The sequence below is a fragment of the Python bivittatus genome, unplaced genomic scaffold (assembly GCF_059951505.1).
Source record: "Python bivittatus isolate LINGU-HERP-01145 unplaced genomic scaffold, Pbiv_v1 ctg000020_np1212, whole genome shotgun sequence".
NCBI classification, from domain to species: domain Eukaryota; kingdom Metazoa; phylum Chordata; class Lepidosauria; order Squamata; family Pythonidae; genus Python; species Python bivittatus.
Genome location: NW_028277030.1, coordinates 60,404,323 through 60,420,767, shown reverse-complemented (window position 1 = coordinate 60,420,767; position 16,445 = coordinate 60,404,323). Strand labels below are relative to the sequence as shown.

The following is a 16,445-nucleotide window of genomic DNA, read 5'->3' as shown; positions in this document are numbered from 1 at the left end:
AGTAATCTGAACTATTATATGACACAGAAGTAAGCTCATGCATAGAAGACTGTTTCCTTTTACATGTTTGTCAAGAGAGGAGAAGATAGAAAGTTGCTCTATGTATTGATGCTATGTTAGTATTAGTGTGAAAATAATAGAAAATATATTTAGGACTATGTTTGCACCCTGTGTGAATGTCAATAAATTGCAGTCTCCTAGTTAGTGGGATGCAGGCAACAGTCTACTGCAAGGTAATATCTGAATGAGAGACCCTAGCTTGCATAAAAATAGCATGAGCGTGCTTGAAGTAAAGCTGGGCTTTGGTTGTGCTTGTCACATACTGCCAAAATGTGTCAAAACTGATTGTTACTGTGGTTATCATTAGCTGGAATGCTGCATATGGCACAGGTATGACTAAGGCTGACAACCTAGTCTACACCTTCTTTATCTTTTTAAAAAATATTACAAAGCCAAGGTGGGTAGAGGTCAATATCCATCCACCCAACAGCGACAACAATGGCATATGGACATTCATGACATGGAATGCAAGCAGGGAGAAAACGGATCAGGTCCTGGAGAGATTGCCTATAGAAATTGCTTTTTTTTTCCCTACCCCCCTCTTGCAGAGCAAAGAAATTGGAGAGGAAGGGATTACAAGAGAGTAAGCGGGCACACAATGGGGAAAATACTGGGGTGTTTGCATAGCACACTAGCAGCTGCCGGCACCAACATATTGCCTTTGATGTGTATTCCCCATTGTGTGCTTGCTTACTCTCTTGTAATCTCTTCCTCTCCAATCTCTCTGCTTTGCGGGGGGGGGGAGGGGGAAGAAAAACAACAGGTCAGGCACAGAACAACATGTACTGACTGTAATGGGAATCATGTGGCTGAGGGACAGCACCATCATAGCTTTAAATAGTTGCTGAATGAGGTAGTCAGTAAGCGAGGACTACCTGTAGTCATATCTGGTGGAATACAGTTGATGAACATGCAGGGAAGTGAAGGTATAGATTTAATTATGAACGAAAGAGCTAAAATGTATGCCAGAAACTGTGATTTGGTGTCACCTATGTTGTTATGGCCTATGAAAGTAAAAATCCATAATTTGTTGAAAGTTGCACCTACACTGGTGAATGGTGCTAATGGAAGAAACAGAGATGAGTTTTCAGGAAAATTGTGCAACAGTCTGAATGAATCTAACTGTACATTCATAATTGTACAGGAACAATTATACTGCTAGATTATATGACCGGAGAGTGGGAATGAGATGAGAAAGTACAGAAAAAAATGATTGAACCATTTGAAGACCCAAGAATGAATGAGAATGGTGACAGGTGAATACCTGCATAGAAAAAACAAGTCTGCTTGTCTCAAACACATTACTTACTCATGCAAAATTCTAGCTACATTAATTGATTGATTGATTGATTGATTGATTGATTATGTGCTATCAAGTTTGTGTCAACTCTTAGCAACTTCATAGACAGAACTTCTTCAGGATGATCTGCTCCCAACCTGGTCCTTCAGGTTTTCCAACGGTGCATCCATCACCAATGTAATTAAGTCTATTCACCTTGCTGCTGGTCATCCTCTACTTGTTTTCCTTTCACCTTTCCGAATATTATAGGCTTCTCAAGAGAGCTAGACATTTGGATAATGTGTCCAAAATATGGTAATTTGAGCTTAGTCATTTGTGCCTCAAATGAGAAGCCTGGATGGATTTGTTCTATGATCCACTCGCTTGTTTTCTTGGCTATCCATGGTATTCTTCAGAGTTCAAAAGTATCAATACTCTTTCTGTCCTGCTTCTTCAAAGTCCAATTTTCCCTTCCATAAGGTATCATAAGGAAAATAATTGTCTTTATGATTTGATCTTTGTGATAATGTACAGACACATCACAGCATCTGAATATCTTTTCCAAGGACTTCATTGCTGCACTACCAAGGGCTAGTCTGCAGTGTATCTATTAACTGCTGGTGCCTTTACTACTAATAGTCAATCCTAAAAGGTAAACATTATCCCCCAGTTAAGTACCATATTTTTCCGTCAATAAGACGCCCCCATGTACAAGACGCCCCCCACTTTTCCAACCCAAAATTAAGAAATCAATATTTTAAAGATAGTGCAGAACACATTTTTATTTAGTAATTAGTTAACATTTACCTGATACACTCGGTGGGAGGAGGTCCAAACCGTCTCTCTGCAGCTCTATTTCCAGGCTCTTTTGCATAACTGATTACATTCAACACGAGTGAAACTGCCGATAACTTGTCTCTGCAAGTAGACTTCCTCCAATTGGTTTGTTCAGCATCAGATGACGTCAGTTACCTAAGGCTCGTGATTGGAGGAAGCCTGTTTGCAGAGACAGTATGGGCAGTTTCACTCGTGATTGGAGGCTAGCAATAGGAGGAAGCCTCTTTGCAGAGACAAAGTATGGGCAGTTTCGTAACCGCATGGTTCTCTCCTCGGCTGACTTCCTTGAATAAGACGCCCTTCAATTTTTAGTGTAAGGATTTTAGAAAAAAGTATCATCTTATAGTCGGAAAAATATGGTATCTTCATTGTCAGTTTTAAGGTTGGTTGTTGTACTTGTTGTCATTAGTTTGGACTTCTTTATATTTAATTTTAGTCCCATGTTTTCAATGTTCTCACTGACTTTCATTACCAGAGCTTGCAAATCCCTTGCATTTTCAGCTATCAAAGTAGTGTCATCAACATAGTATAGATTATTTATGTTTCTTCTTCCAGTTTTAAAACCATGCTCATTTTCTTCCAGTTCAGCCTCCCTCAAAATATAGATTGAATAAACAGGAAAAGTATACAGCCTTCTCACATTCCTTTGCCAACCTGGAATCAGTCTATTTTGCTATGTTCCCTCCATACTGTGACTTCCTAACCTTTGTATATGTTTCTCATGAGGACAATGAGATGTTCTGAGATTTACATTTTCCTAAGCACATTTCACAGCTTGACATACTTGACACAAATTGAAGAACCTTCTATAATCAGTGAAGCATATAGAGACTTTCTCAATTATCCTCTGTGCATCAGCAATATTATCTCTTATTCCTCAGCATTTTCTAAAACCAAATTGAACATCTGGCATCTCCCTTTCCATATAGTATCTATTCTATGTTGGATGATCCTAGGCATTATTTTCCTAGCATGTGAAATTAAGGATATTATGCAATAGTTTGCACACTCTGTTAAGTCTCATTTCTTTGGTATTGGTATGAAAACTGACCTCTTCCAATCTGTTCACCACTGTGCCAGATTTGCTGGCACGGTTTGGTTAGAACCTTTCCCGATTCTTCTTCTGTTGCTTGCCATATTTCTGTATCAATTCCAGTAGCCTTCCAACTTGGAAATGACTGGAGTGCTGATCTAGCTTCATCGTCTAGTACTAGAGGTTCTCTTAAATAGGGAATATCTTCTAAGGTATCTTGGATGTTCACCTCTATGCTGTACAGAATGTCATTATACTCCTCCCATCTGTATTTGATCTTCTTGAAATCAGTCATTATATGTCCATTGGCATCGTTTAGCATACCAATTTGAGGTTGGAACCTCCTTCTGAGTTTTGAGATCTTTTGGAAGACTTTCCTTTTTTTTCCATGTCTGGTTCCATCTTCAGTATCTTTATAGATATTGTTATAATACTGCTTCTTGTCTCTTCTAACAGCTTTCTGAATTACTTTGTTAAATTCCTTCCTGAAATCTTTGTTTTTCTTGGCTTTGGCTTTTCTTCTCTTCTTGGCAATTTTCACTATTTGTTCTGAGATGCAGTTTGCTCTATGTCTTGATCTTTGGCAGTCTTTTTTCACATTCATTTTCACATTTGATTTCATTCTACAGTTCTTCTGGTTCCCTATTAATGATGTTCAGTACTTCAAAGCAATTCCTGATGTTCTGTTTCAAAATGATGGGAATATGTTCCAGATCATATCATGGAAACTAGTTGGTTCTTCTTCCACTTTAGTTTGACTTGGAACTTGTAGATGAGCAGTTTGTGATCTGTTCCACAGTCAGCCTCTAGACACACCTTTGCTGTTATAAATGAGCTATTCCACCTCCTTTATAGTAGTCATATTGATTTTTTAGTATTCCATCCAGCAATGTTTGTGAATATACACATGGTTTGGGTTCTTTGAAGACTGTGTTAGCAAAAGAAATCATTGGATTGGCAGAAACTCATAAGTTGTTCTCCTTCTTGATTTTTCTAATTTCTTAGGTCATATAATCCAACTATGTTTTCTTCCTTACTATTTTCCAACTTTGTCCTCCAAGTCTCCCCAAGCACAAGTAGCATATCTTGCTTGCTCGTTCTGTCAATTTCAAATTGGACTTGACCATAAAACTCACCAACCTCTTCTTCTGCATCAGTGATTGGAGCATAAATTTAGATAACCATCATATCAAAGGGTTCCTTGTGAAGTATAAGTAATATTATTTGGTCATTGACTGCATTGCACCTAAATTTATCTTTGCTATATCCTTCCTGAATAGGAAAGCAATTTTGCTCTTTTTTCATTTTTTATGTCCTAAGTAGTAAACAGTATGATCTGACTGAAGGTGGCCAGTTCCAGTCCATTTCACTTCACTGATGCCTAAGATGTCAATGTGTAATCAAATCATTCTTTCACTGTTTTGAGCTTCCCCATGTACATTTTCTTACACTCCATGTTCTCACTGTAATTCTATCTTTGCTACTTCAGATTTTCTTTTCCTGTATGACAACATCAGTAACTAGACTTCCCAAAGGCTTTAATCTAGCCACATCATAAACCCAAGTAATACTCAGCTCTTCCTCAGTACCATGTTGAATGCCATTCAACTTGAGTGACCCATTATCTGGCATGATATCATCAATCATTTTATCTTGTCTATCCACGTGGTTTGCTTGGTAAAATACAGGAGTGGTTTAGATCCCTGCTTGCTTTAGCTGGGTAGCTGGGATGACTGCCACACCTTGAATGATCACACTGGGAATATATACTTTTGGATCCAGATGTTCTTCACTCGTCCCTCCTAGGAACAATCCCTTCCATGATGAGGTAACATAGCAGGACTTAAGAGGGAGGCACAAAATGGTATTCTGGAAAAATGTTATTGCTATATAACATGCCAATTAAATTATGTAAATATCTCATGTTCTAATTCCTATCCTTTTACCTGTATTGATTTTTGAATAAAAAATATTATCACTTTCAAGTTCATTTGATTTCATTCTTTCAGACTCTTACTTTATTCAACATTTTAAAAAATTACAGTAAAAATTGAGTGTTTTAAAAAAGAATTCTAAGATTAATGAGTGACTTTGTTAAATAAAGTATTGCCTACAATTCATGGGCTTTGAATGAAGTTTCAAAGTCTTTCTGGACAGAAGTTAAACAGCTGTTTCTGTTTCTGGGATATGATAACATTTGCATAATTTTATGCAAATGTAAGAACAAAATTATGCCAAAAGAAGATAGTGTAACTGCCAAAAACATAATCATATATTATTAAGTGGGATGGGAATCAAAATTTACAAAAGAAAGCTACGGGTGAAAGATGGCTGACATGCAAGAATTTCTTTCAGAGTAATCCAAAAGACATAATGGTTGATCTCAAAGTTCATAACAAAGAACTTGTTATTGATGGAGAGCCTGAAGGTTTAAAAGCAAAATGTAGAAACTGGCTTTAAAAAAAAAAAAGTATAATTCATAGCACACACACACACACATGTTCCTGTTTTATTTGGAGCACAGGAGATTATATCATGGGAATAAATACATGACATCATAAATGCCTCCATAGTGACAAATTATTGGCATAAACATTAAGCTTTATGATTTCACAGTTGGGTTAAAGGAGAGAAAAGAAAATTAGTATAGCACCAAGGAAAGCTTTTACTTCAACACCACTTAAGGGAATACAGAAAATAGCAAAGAGAGAAAATTGCTTTCCATTTAAATGCACTTTTTAATATTGCCCTACGTGAAAGACCTTTTGAAGACATATAATTTGGGTAATGATGCCTATCCATTTTGATTATGCAGCATAATAATGATAAAGCCAATCTATCTTTAGAACACTTATAACAGCATTAATGGTACGTGGTTTCCAGCAGAATGGATTGTCAAGAACAGGCAGGCTAAACTTGGGCTTCCATTATGCTAGCCACTATTACACTAGGACCTTCACACAGCAAAATAATAGACACAGAATAGCAGTAGAATCAAAAGGTAAGATATGCACTGGCATAGCAACTCCTTGGATATCCACCAATCTTAATGTTTTTCACTGATGATGTTTCTCCATTAGATATACACAGAGAGGTAGTAGTCAACATGAACTAATGCTACCACATGAGATGTAGACAAAACAGGAATCATCAAATTAGATGGTATAACTGGCATGGTAGCTCAGCATGGAAAAGACATTCATGCAGTAAACTCTCATATTGACTATGCATGCAAAGCACTGGTTTTATTTATTTTATTGATTTGCAGTTGAAGACCACATTACTAATCAACACGCTGCAATGACAAGTGTATTGAGATGGACTTCTCAGACCTGTCTTTGGCAGCACATTTCTTAGGCCCTTTACCTATTATTGAGTTAAAGTACTCTCTGCCCAGATCTCACAAAACAATGGTGGCATAAAAACTGCCATGCCCATTGCCAATCTCTACCCTGCTTCTATTTTGTCTGTTCTGAGACATTGCTGAATGGTGTCCTCCTGATTTGTGGCTGTATTTGTTGTAGGTAATCAGGAAAACATCTTACTCTTTGAGGCACTGCAGCACAAATGGGGTAGATTTGTGTAATAGTATGTGGGAAGGACCTTAGGAGACAGGAAAAAGAGCCACGGGCTAGACAACTGTCACGCAAAAGGTATCTCAGCTCACAGAAACAGGGGGATGTGGGAAGCATTTTGAAAGGGTCCTCCCTAGTTTTCTGGAAAGTAAAAGGAAAGGAGGGGAAAAATACTTTCAGTCTTGCAAGATTCTGTTAATGTAATTTTACAATAAAGATAGAGTTAGTACTCATAGTTGTGCTTCTTGTCTGGACTACCTTGAAGGGCTAACAATCTGACTTCAGGATCCTGCTTGGGCTGGTTTGTCAGAACCTACTTGGATATTTCCCAGGTTAAAATAATGTGCATTTAAAATAAGAGAGAGAGAGACAGAAAAGAGAGAGAATATCAGGACAGAAAACATACCAAAGAGGAGGGAAGTAGATCAGCAACGATTGTACAATTAACTAAGTCCTGCATTGATGGAGAATTGAAAATCACTAGCTGCTGAGGTAACTGCATCTCTTATTTCAGGTGGGAGGGAATAAATGACTGAAACTGAGAAATACAGCAAAATTGGCAAATAAGCAACAAAAGCCCAGTTAAAAATCCCACCATTATTCTCTGGACTCTACAATGAGAAAAGGTGGGGCAGCTTAAGATAAAGATACATCTCAAGATAAAGATACATTTCAGAATGCTCTTAAAGCAGATCAGCACAAACATGCCGTCCTCTTTTTCCTCAAATGAAATAGTCACGCTCTGCTGTTCTGTCCTCTACCTTGTAGGAACCCTAAAGAGAGGCTGGAGTCAAAACTAGGGAGGAGGGAGAGGATGGGTAGGAAAGGAATTCAGGAGCAAGATGCTGATGAAGAAAGTAAATGCTGAGAGAGAGACGGCTATGGTGGAGGCTGGCTAGTGGCCAGAGAAGAGGATGCTTGCATCTCCCAACACTATCATGATCAGACACCCTCAGAGGATCACCTAATTTCAAGATAATGTGTAACAAACTATTATAGATTGATTCATCTTGAAGTTGCAGTAGGGTAGCATCAGCTTAATGGGGAAATATTGCATTCAGAACTAATGCACCTCATGATAACTCACGACTGATTCATTCATGGGATTGGGAGGGAACAAGAGCAACACTGTGGGACAAAGGAGGAGATTGTTGTGGTCAGGACATGACTGTGCTGTGATTAAGCGCTAATAGGAACACGGCTTAGGCTACTTCAGTGGCACGCTGACTTGGTTGGCCTTGACTAGCAATGGCTCTTGGGGGACTGAAGGAAGAAATTTTCTAGTCCTTTTGGGAAATGGTCGAGAGAGAACTTGGGCCTTCTGCTTGCAAAGGATGTGCTCTATCACTGCTGCTGTCCCAGCTGCTCTGCCCTGGTTGTTATTTTGCATCATTTATATGTCATATGAACAGGAAAATTGAGAGAAGTAGCTGAAACATGCTTTGTCTAAATCAGTGTTTCTCAAACTTGGCAACTTTCAGATGTGTGGACTTCAACGCTGGCTGGGGAATTCTGGGAGTTGAAGTCCACACATCTGAAAGTTGCCAAGTTTGAGAAACACTGGTATAAATAGTCAAAGGAGAGAACATACAGTTCTGTGAGTTGCATGGAAGGTCCATTTGGCTTTCCTTCTGAGATGATGCAGGGGCAGTACATGGTTAAGGAAAATGTGAAGTCATAGCAAGGGCATTCCAAATTCTTGCATAGTGACATATGAAAATACATTAACATTTCTGTTCTCTTACATTTAAACAGAAAAATCTACATGAAGGGGGGGGGGACAATTTGTTTTGGGGGATGTTGTTTCTTTATCCCTACTAAAATTCAGAATGCAACATTAAATCGTTCAAGAGGATTTTCAAGCTTCCATTAAACAATGGAATGTTCTGTCATTTTATATCATTAATAGCCATGGAAAAACATGCTGCAAACTATACACTAGGGGTCACTCTTATAATAAAATAATACATTGTTTAAGAGAAACTGAAAGCCATTCATTATTCCACTCAGAATGCATAATCGAAAATTGTAAAAAAAGATTATTTGGATTAGTAGTGTAATAAAATTAAACTAAGATACATCAGTTATTGCATTTCTGATGTTAAATGCTGCTATTGCTCCTCGGGGGGAAAATCCCCACCCACCAAGAATACCACCCCTCCTCTCTGACATTTTCATATGGGGGTGGGGTTGACCCCACCTCTTGTTAGGTTAAATCAATTTAGGCTCTAATCTGATGTGCTAAAAACCAGGAAGCTGTTGGTTGACAGATGTCACTTTAATCTATGGCTGAATGCATCAGAGGGTATTGCTAATATATGGAGAAGACCTTAGGTCAATAGCAAAGTACATACTCTGCAGACAGAAAGCTGTAGATCCAATCCCTGGCATTTTCAGATAAGGCAAGATAGATAAAGTCCCTGATCAGAAAGGTCCATTTTAACCATTTTAAAAATATTATTACACTATTAAAGGGCTCTGTGTGTGTGTGTGCCTTCAAGTCAGTTTTGACTCCTCGAAACTGCCTGGACTAGTTTCTGCAGTTTTCTTGGCAAGATTTCAGAAGTGGTTTGCCCTTGCCTTCTTCCTAGAGCTGAGAGTGTGTGGCTGGCCCAGGATCACCCAACTGGTTTTGTGCCTAAGGCAGGACTAGAACTCATTGTCTTCCAGTATCTAGCCTGATGCCTTAACCACTACACCATAGCCCTAAAATGCTAATGGCAATTTAAAAATAAAACTTTCTAGTCATACCCAACTATAGCTATCTTCCTACCTCTCTAGTGGACCTTTCACCTTTCTTAACAATGTTTCCAAACCCTCTTCATCACACATCTTATACTTGTGTTAACTGGTTAGGAATGGTGTTTTTTATTTTTTCATTTATATATTTATATTGCATTTTAATTCTTGTTAGCCATCCAGAGTCACAATGGTGAGATGGGCAGCCATATAAATTAATAGAAATAGATAAATTCAGAGCACTTTCATCCATTCTCTGATGGATCATTCTCATCCAACCAGTCTCATACAACTTGCTATGCTGTCCCCAGTACCACATTTGGTGTTCTAAGATAACATTCACCCTCCTTAATGAATGTACAGGTTAGCCTAACACAGAGTTGTGCACTTTCTACTAGCAGATTGATCTATCAAAGGTTCTGTGAAAATTGATAAATTCAGCTTGGTTGTGATTGCTGTCAGAAGGTGCTGGATTTAAATTATTTTTAGACCTTGATGATTTTATTATCATTTCCTTGTGGTCTTTGACCAAAGATGCAATCAATCAATATTTTTAGATATACAAGGTACATCATTCCAGGTAACTGCCCAGAGGCACTGGGAGTTGGGCAGCATATAAATTTAATCATTATTATTGATAATAACAACAACAACATTTCTGGGGATGCTGCCTCTCAAGAAAGAGCCCATGCTGCTCCCCAGTGTGGCCACCCAGAATATCTTCCTTGTTGCCTATTAGGCCCCCTTTACTTTTAAAGTTTTAAAATATTATTTAATTTTTAATAACATCAAAGATGATAAACTGAAAAGCAAAGCATTATTTCCAAGAATGCTGTTGGATTCCACTAGATCTGATAGGCATTCCTAGAAAATAAAAATACTGAATTGTCCAGTTCTTTGTAAATGCGTCCATCTGATCAGAAGGTAATGTACGGTGAGGTAAATTGTCAGGATCCACTGTTGAATCTCTTTTCTTCTGCAGCTTTCTCTTCTATCTTTTAACCAAGTCATTCAGATATCTGACGGGCTACAACGAAGGATCTCTGATTCAGGAACAAACACCATGAACAGTAATCATCATAAGAAACTGTGGATTGTATTTTACCACATAATTATTACTGTTGGTCACACAGTCAGCCAGATGTTTAGACTGGATCTGGCATTTTTATCCACCTATAGAGTCTTTCCCAAGGACCTGGGATAGGCAGATGTTGTTGTTTGATGGTGTTAAAGGTATCGTCACAGGATGTAATCTGTTCCAAGTAAAGCTGCCTTTTGCAATTGACTGATGGTGATTTTGTCAATGTCGATGGTGTTCAAGTGCTCCAGATGTTTTGGGATTGCACCCAAGGCGCCTATTACTATTGGTACTATCTTTGGTTTCTTTTGCCACAGTTGTTCTATTTCTGTTTGCAGGTCTTTCTATTTTGTGATTTTCTCCAGTTCTTTCTCTTCTATTCTGCTGTCTCCAGGTATTGCAATGTCCACTATCCAGACTTTTTTGTCTTATCAACTATTGTTAAGTCTGGGGTATTATGTGGCAGGTGCTTGTCTGAATTCTAAAGTCCCAGAGCACTTTAGCTTCTTCATTTTCTATTACTTTGTCTGTTTTGTGGTTCCACCAGTTCTTGCTTGCAGGCAAATGGTATTTCTTCAGATATTCCAACGCACCATTGATGCTACTTTGTCATGCCATTGTTTGTAGTCAGTCTGTGCAATTCTCTTGCAGCAGCTAACTAGGTGGTCCACTGTTTCTTCAGCTTCTTTGCAGAGGCAGCATTTGCTGTTTCTTGCTGTCTTCTCAATTCTGGCTTTATATGCATTTGTTCTTAAGGCTTGGTCTTGTGCAGCCAGAATTGGCCCCTCTGTCTCTTTCTTCAATTTTCCTGCTCTTAGCCATTGCCAGGCCTTGTTGTTATCTGATGTACCTGCTAGTTTTTGTGTATGTGTGTGTGTACTGGCCATGTAATACTTTTCCTTGCTATGTCTCTTTTCTATTCTTCATTTGATCTTTCCTGTAGGCCAGTTTGGTCTCTTCAGTATTCAATAAGCCTTCATGGTGTACTAGCTCCAGTGCTTATTCTTCACTGTCCTTTAGATATTCTTCCAATGCCCTTTTTCTTCTTCAACTGTCTGGTGTACTTGTAACATTCCACACCCACCAATATTCCTTGGTAACTAGAGTCTTCCAATGTCACTGCGTGGATGAAGGGCATGTTTCACTGTCTTTATTTTTCTGGTCTTCCTACCAGGGCTTCTAGTTCTGCTTGACTCCAGTCCACTATTCCAGGTGTGAATCTAATGACTGGAATTGCCCAGGTTTTGCCTTGATGGTCTTTCCTCCACTGAGCTTGGACTTTAAGAACTTCTTCAGTCTCATGGTGTATTTACTACTAATCTTCTTCTTGACGTCAATGTGCTTTATGTTGTCAGCTTGAAGGATGCCCAGATATTTGTAGTGATCTTGTTCATCCAGACTCTTGATGTTATTTTCATAGAGCATCTTGATTCCTTCAGTTTTCACTATTTTACCCTGTTGATGGTAAGGATGGCATATTTGTCCAGTCCAAACTCCATTGCAATATCTTGGCTGTATATTTGGACAGTGTTGAGCAGTTGAGCAGTTCAGATGGTGTATTTCCATACAGCTTCTGATCGTCCATGTAAAGGAGGTGGGATAGCCTGGCAGAAGTTTTTGACATTTGACAGCCATGGCCTGACTTGTTCAGTATTGTTGACAGAGGAATCAATGCAATGACAAACAGTAGTGGTGATAGTGAGTCTCCTTGAAAGATTCTTCTCTTGATGTTAACCTCTCCCAGTCTATCACCATTGACCAGCAACTAGGTCTTCCATAGCACCATTGATCTTTGCACAAAGCTTCTGATGTTTCTATTGACTCCTGCTATTTCTAGGCACTTGATTATCCAGTCATGTGGCATATTGTTGTTGTTGTTGTAATTATTATTATTATTTAAATTTACTATGGATGCCAACTCCAAAAGACTCTGGGTGACTTACAACATCAGAATATACAGTTAAAACAGTTAAAAACAGATCTATTTGCCAGTGATGTGAGTTTTCCAGAAAGTTTTGTTGCCCTAAAGAATTAGGCAATTTAATTACATCTAATAACAGTTTTTAAAGGTACCCGACATTAATTGTTACATTAAACCACAAGTGTTTGACATGAAATACTAGAAGAAAAAGGTTAGAGCAGACCCAAGCATGGTTCTCCCCTAGGTACTTGTAATTTGTAACTAGCTACTTATAGCATGTTGGCATCACCCACCCTGTCCTTAATATTATCATTTTGGCACAATGATGGTTGGATGACTCTAGAAAATGCAATTAAAGATCCTTCCTGAATGTGGCTTAAATAAGAAAAACTCAATGTAAACATTTAAAGACAGCATCATCTGACTTTACATTATGCAAGCTAAAAAACTCACAAAAGGTACTGAAAACTTCTGATATACTGTACAGCATAAGATACCTTAAGAAATCTGTATGAAACACGATCTGTTTCAGACTTCAACTTTGTTTCACTGGGGTTATGTTGGAATACTTCCAGTTTCATTGTCAATACTAACTAGTTCCATTTCACACTGAGTCAAATCTGATTCACACCTCCTGAAAGTGTGTTGGTGCCTACAAATGTGGTCATAAAATTGAAAATTTTCCACCAGCAGCACCACCTCCTCCTCCCACCCTCCATTATTCTGCTTGGTCATGACATAAAAGAGGTTCTTGTTTATTCTTCAGTGTTCTTTTGGCCAAGGCATCTTCTCTTTCATGTCTCTGCTGCAGGAACATGTGTTGCCTTATTACTGAATATCCAGAATCTAAAAATACTGATTTATATGTTCCTATAGATTTTCCCTCTGCTAATATTATGAAGCATGTGAAGACAAGAGTGTCAGCCTGAATATCTTGTCAGAGTGACAATACTCATGGTTAGTGTTTCACTGTTTCTTGACTGACTCAGCAATGCAACCTGTCTTAGCCCCGCTTTGAGATTATTTGGAATGTGTTTCCTGTTTTGTTTCCTTCAAAGTTGTGCAGTTCCTCATGTTTTGCACATCTTCATGTGGCACATCCTGCTCAGGGACTTCTTATCAGTGCTGTTGACAATGTTTTGTCAGCTGGGGCTCCTCATACTGTCTCCAGCTAAGAGGAATTGCTTCTGCATTACTATTAAGTGACATCATTTTATTCTGTTCTGTGGAAGTAATGTCATCATCCAGCTTGGTCTTTCCACAGATTGATCTATCACCCCATTCCATGATGTAAGGAAACTGGGTTTGGAAGAGATGTCCTTACAATGACAAGATACATATCAATATATTTAACTGCTTTCCCAAGTGAGTATTTGTTTTGATGAATGCTACACTAGTATGGAATTTCTACCAGGGGAAGAGGACGCAACTGTTGCATAACCGTGACCGAAGAACAATACACTCCTATCTATGATGATCACCCACTTCCATCAAAGGCATAGTTTCAAGAGTGATATATGTACATGGAGTTGTGGGGGAGGAAGGCTGATGTTTAAAACTGCAACCCTATGAGCTAACTTTTTTCCTTCCTTTAATAACCCCAAAGAATATTAATCAAGTGATGGATTTACTTTCACTTACACAGCAGCAGCACATGAGTGGAATGTGGAAACTCAGGACATGATGACACCGTGGAGCACATTACATGACTAAATTTTAAAGCTGCTCTTCCAAGTTTTCTTTTTGCATGTGGAAGAGAGTGATTGCCTAATGAAGAAAAGAGGGCTAAACTTAATAATCCCTTCCCAGGCTTTTTTAATAGAAAAACTCACCCACATACCTTCCAGTGAAGTTATAGGATTTTTATTTAAAAAACCAAACCAAACCTTTGGGTGCCAATGAAGTATTATAATACTGTTCCTATGTGAAATGTGCATTTTTCTCTTATTTTTTCTAAGCAAAAGACTGGAAGTCAGGCCACCTCTTCCCTCCAAGCAGAACTCCTGATTTAAATCAGATCTCTGTTCTAGCCTGTTCATGTATGTTGTCCAAAGCACTTAACACGAGGCCTCCAGATAATTCCCTCCATCATCACTTGAATAATGTCAGAGAAAGGAATGTCGTAAAGTGGTATGCATCTTGGCCTCCGTGTGAATTAGGACCTTTTCACACTGCAAATGTCATTGGAAGGACATCAGAGGGTGTGGGACTTTACTGGAGTGCTCATGTAGTATATGTTCTAGTTCTGTAACATTTGATAATACAAATCCACAATGGAGGGCAGCTGCATAACTTGTATCATGCATTTGCCCCTGCACCACAGATTTAAGTGCTCCCAAGTGCTTTAACAAGGAAAGGCATATTCTCCCTGGGGTATGAGGTTTATCAACATCCCCAAAGCAGGCATCAACAACACCAGAACAATATGCTTGAATAAAACCCACTAACAACTTCAATCAGTGAAGAAGCTCTTTAAATTTATGCCCTCCAGTATTTTGTGCAGCACATCATACCAGGAAGTAAAGTCAAAGCTGACTCTCTAAGTACTATGGGCACAGAAATATACTGAAGTTCTTATGCTTCTGGGTGGCATTGTTCATTTTGATACAGACTGTGCAGTCCCAGCATCAATTTAATTATTTGATGTTAACTGTTTAAAGAAAAATAAACCCAACAAAAGGTGCACTTCAGGCTTCTAGAGTAAATTATATTTCTATATTTTTGGAGCCTGCTAAAGTTATATACAGTATATGTGTATGTGCACATATAAAGAGCATAGCCTAATGTTAATCTGCATCTGAACATTCACCAGAAATACACAGGTAATAGCTTTTTCTTTAGCATAAACCCTGAAAGAAAAGTTATTTTTATGATGCTGCTTTATGGTAAGCCAACATGAATACCAATAGTGAAAGATGGAGTATGCATGTTAAAATAAATAAAATAGTTATTATATTGTTACCCACCCACCCCATTTTTCCAAGAAAGTTAGGTATGCTTGACTTTCTTACATTAATTTTATTCTAACAACTTTTAAAAGTAGGTTTAAACTAAAGTCACCCATCGGTTTGAATTTGGTGCTTTCTGGTCCTAACATAATACTTTTGGTAGCCTTCCACAAAATAACTCCAGATGAGTTGGACTATACCTTCCAGAATTCCCAGCGGGACTTGTATTTCAACACTGTATTTTTGGAGGGTACTATATTGGGGAAAGAGTTATTAATGTATTTCCAATGTTTTTTAGATTTAGAAACTGGATGCTGGGTTCATTTTTTAACATTAATTTTAATAACTAACATGTTTGTACACCTTTATGTACATTCTTTAACTTATACTTACACACAAACACTTTGATGTATCCTGCAGTCATTCAAGGTGCTATTGCATCTCTGGTTTCTTATGCTGCACATATGAAGCTGCACTTAAAACAATTTATCTCCTGTTTAAAAGAAAAAAGAAAGGACTGATCAACGCCAACGGAAGGGATGAAAAAGGAAAGATGCATCAGCTGTAACTCATATTTTCTTGTGAGCATAATTTGACTTATAGATATTTGGCATGCCAGGATATCAGCATGATGGAACCTCACAAAAATCATTTCTTATTTTTCTTCTGGGTCACTGAAAAAAAGGAGAGAGAATATACTGCATCTCTTAGGAGAAGTACAGCCGTCGTAAGTTGTGTATTCAAAGGCATATGCATCCAGGAGGATGCACACATGTGCAGAGAGGTAGGGCTTCAGCTGCAATGTTGTGAGCAGCATCTTTCCTGTTTTGATTCCCACTCCTCAACCTGGACACTGCTCTTTGCTATTATAGTTGCTGCAGAATATTTACAACAGCAGCTATTGAGAATATATGAACAATCTATGACAGTCTAAATATATTTTTAATTGACTAAAAGCTGCAGCACAATGTGAGA

The 16,445-nt window shown here is 38.2% G+C and overlaps 1 protein-coding gene across 2 annotated transcripts in view; it reads right to left on the bottom strand.

Moving 5' to 3' along the window:
• The window catches only part of CCN6 (cellular communication network factor 6), a 28,080-nt gene extending 12,116 nt beyond the window's left edge, over positions 1–15,964 (bottom strand). For both annotated transcript variants that reach the window (XM_088139632.1, XM_088139637.1), the window contains exon 1: positions 15,864–15,964. The gene's annotated coding sequence lies outside the window, so the exon portion shown is untranslated. The remainder of the gene's footprint in view (positions 1–15,863) is intronic.
• Positions 15,965–16,445: the final 481 nt, after the last annotated feature.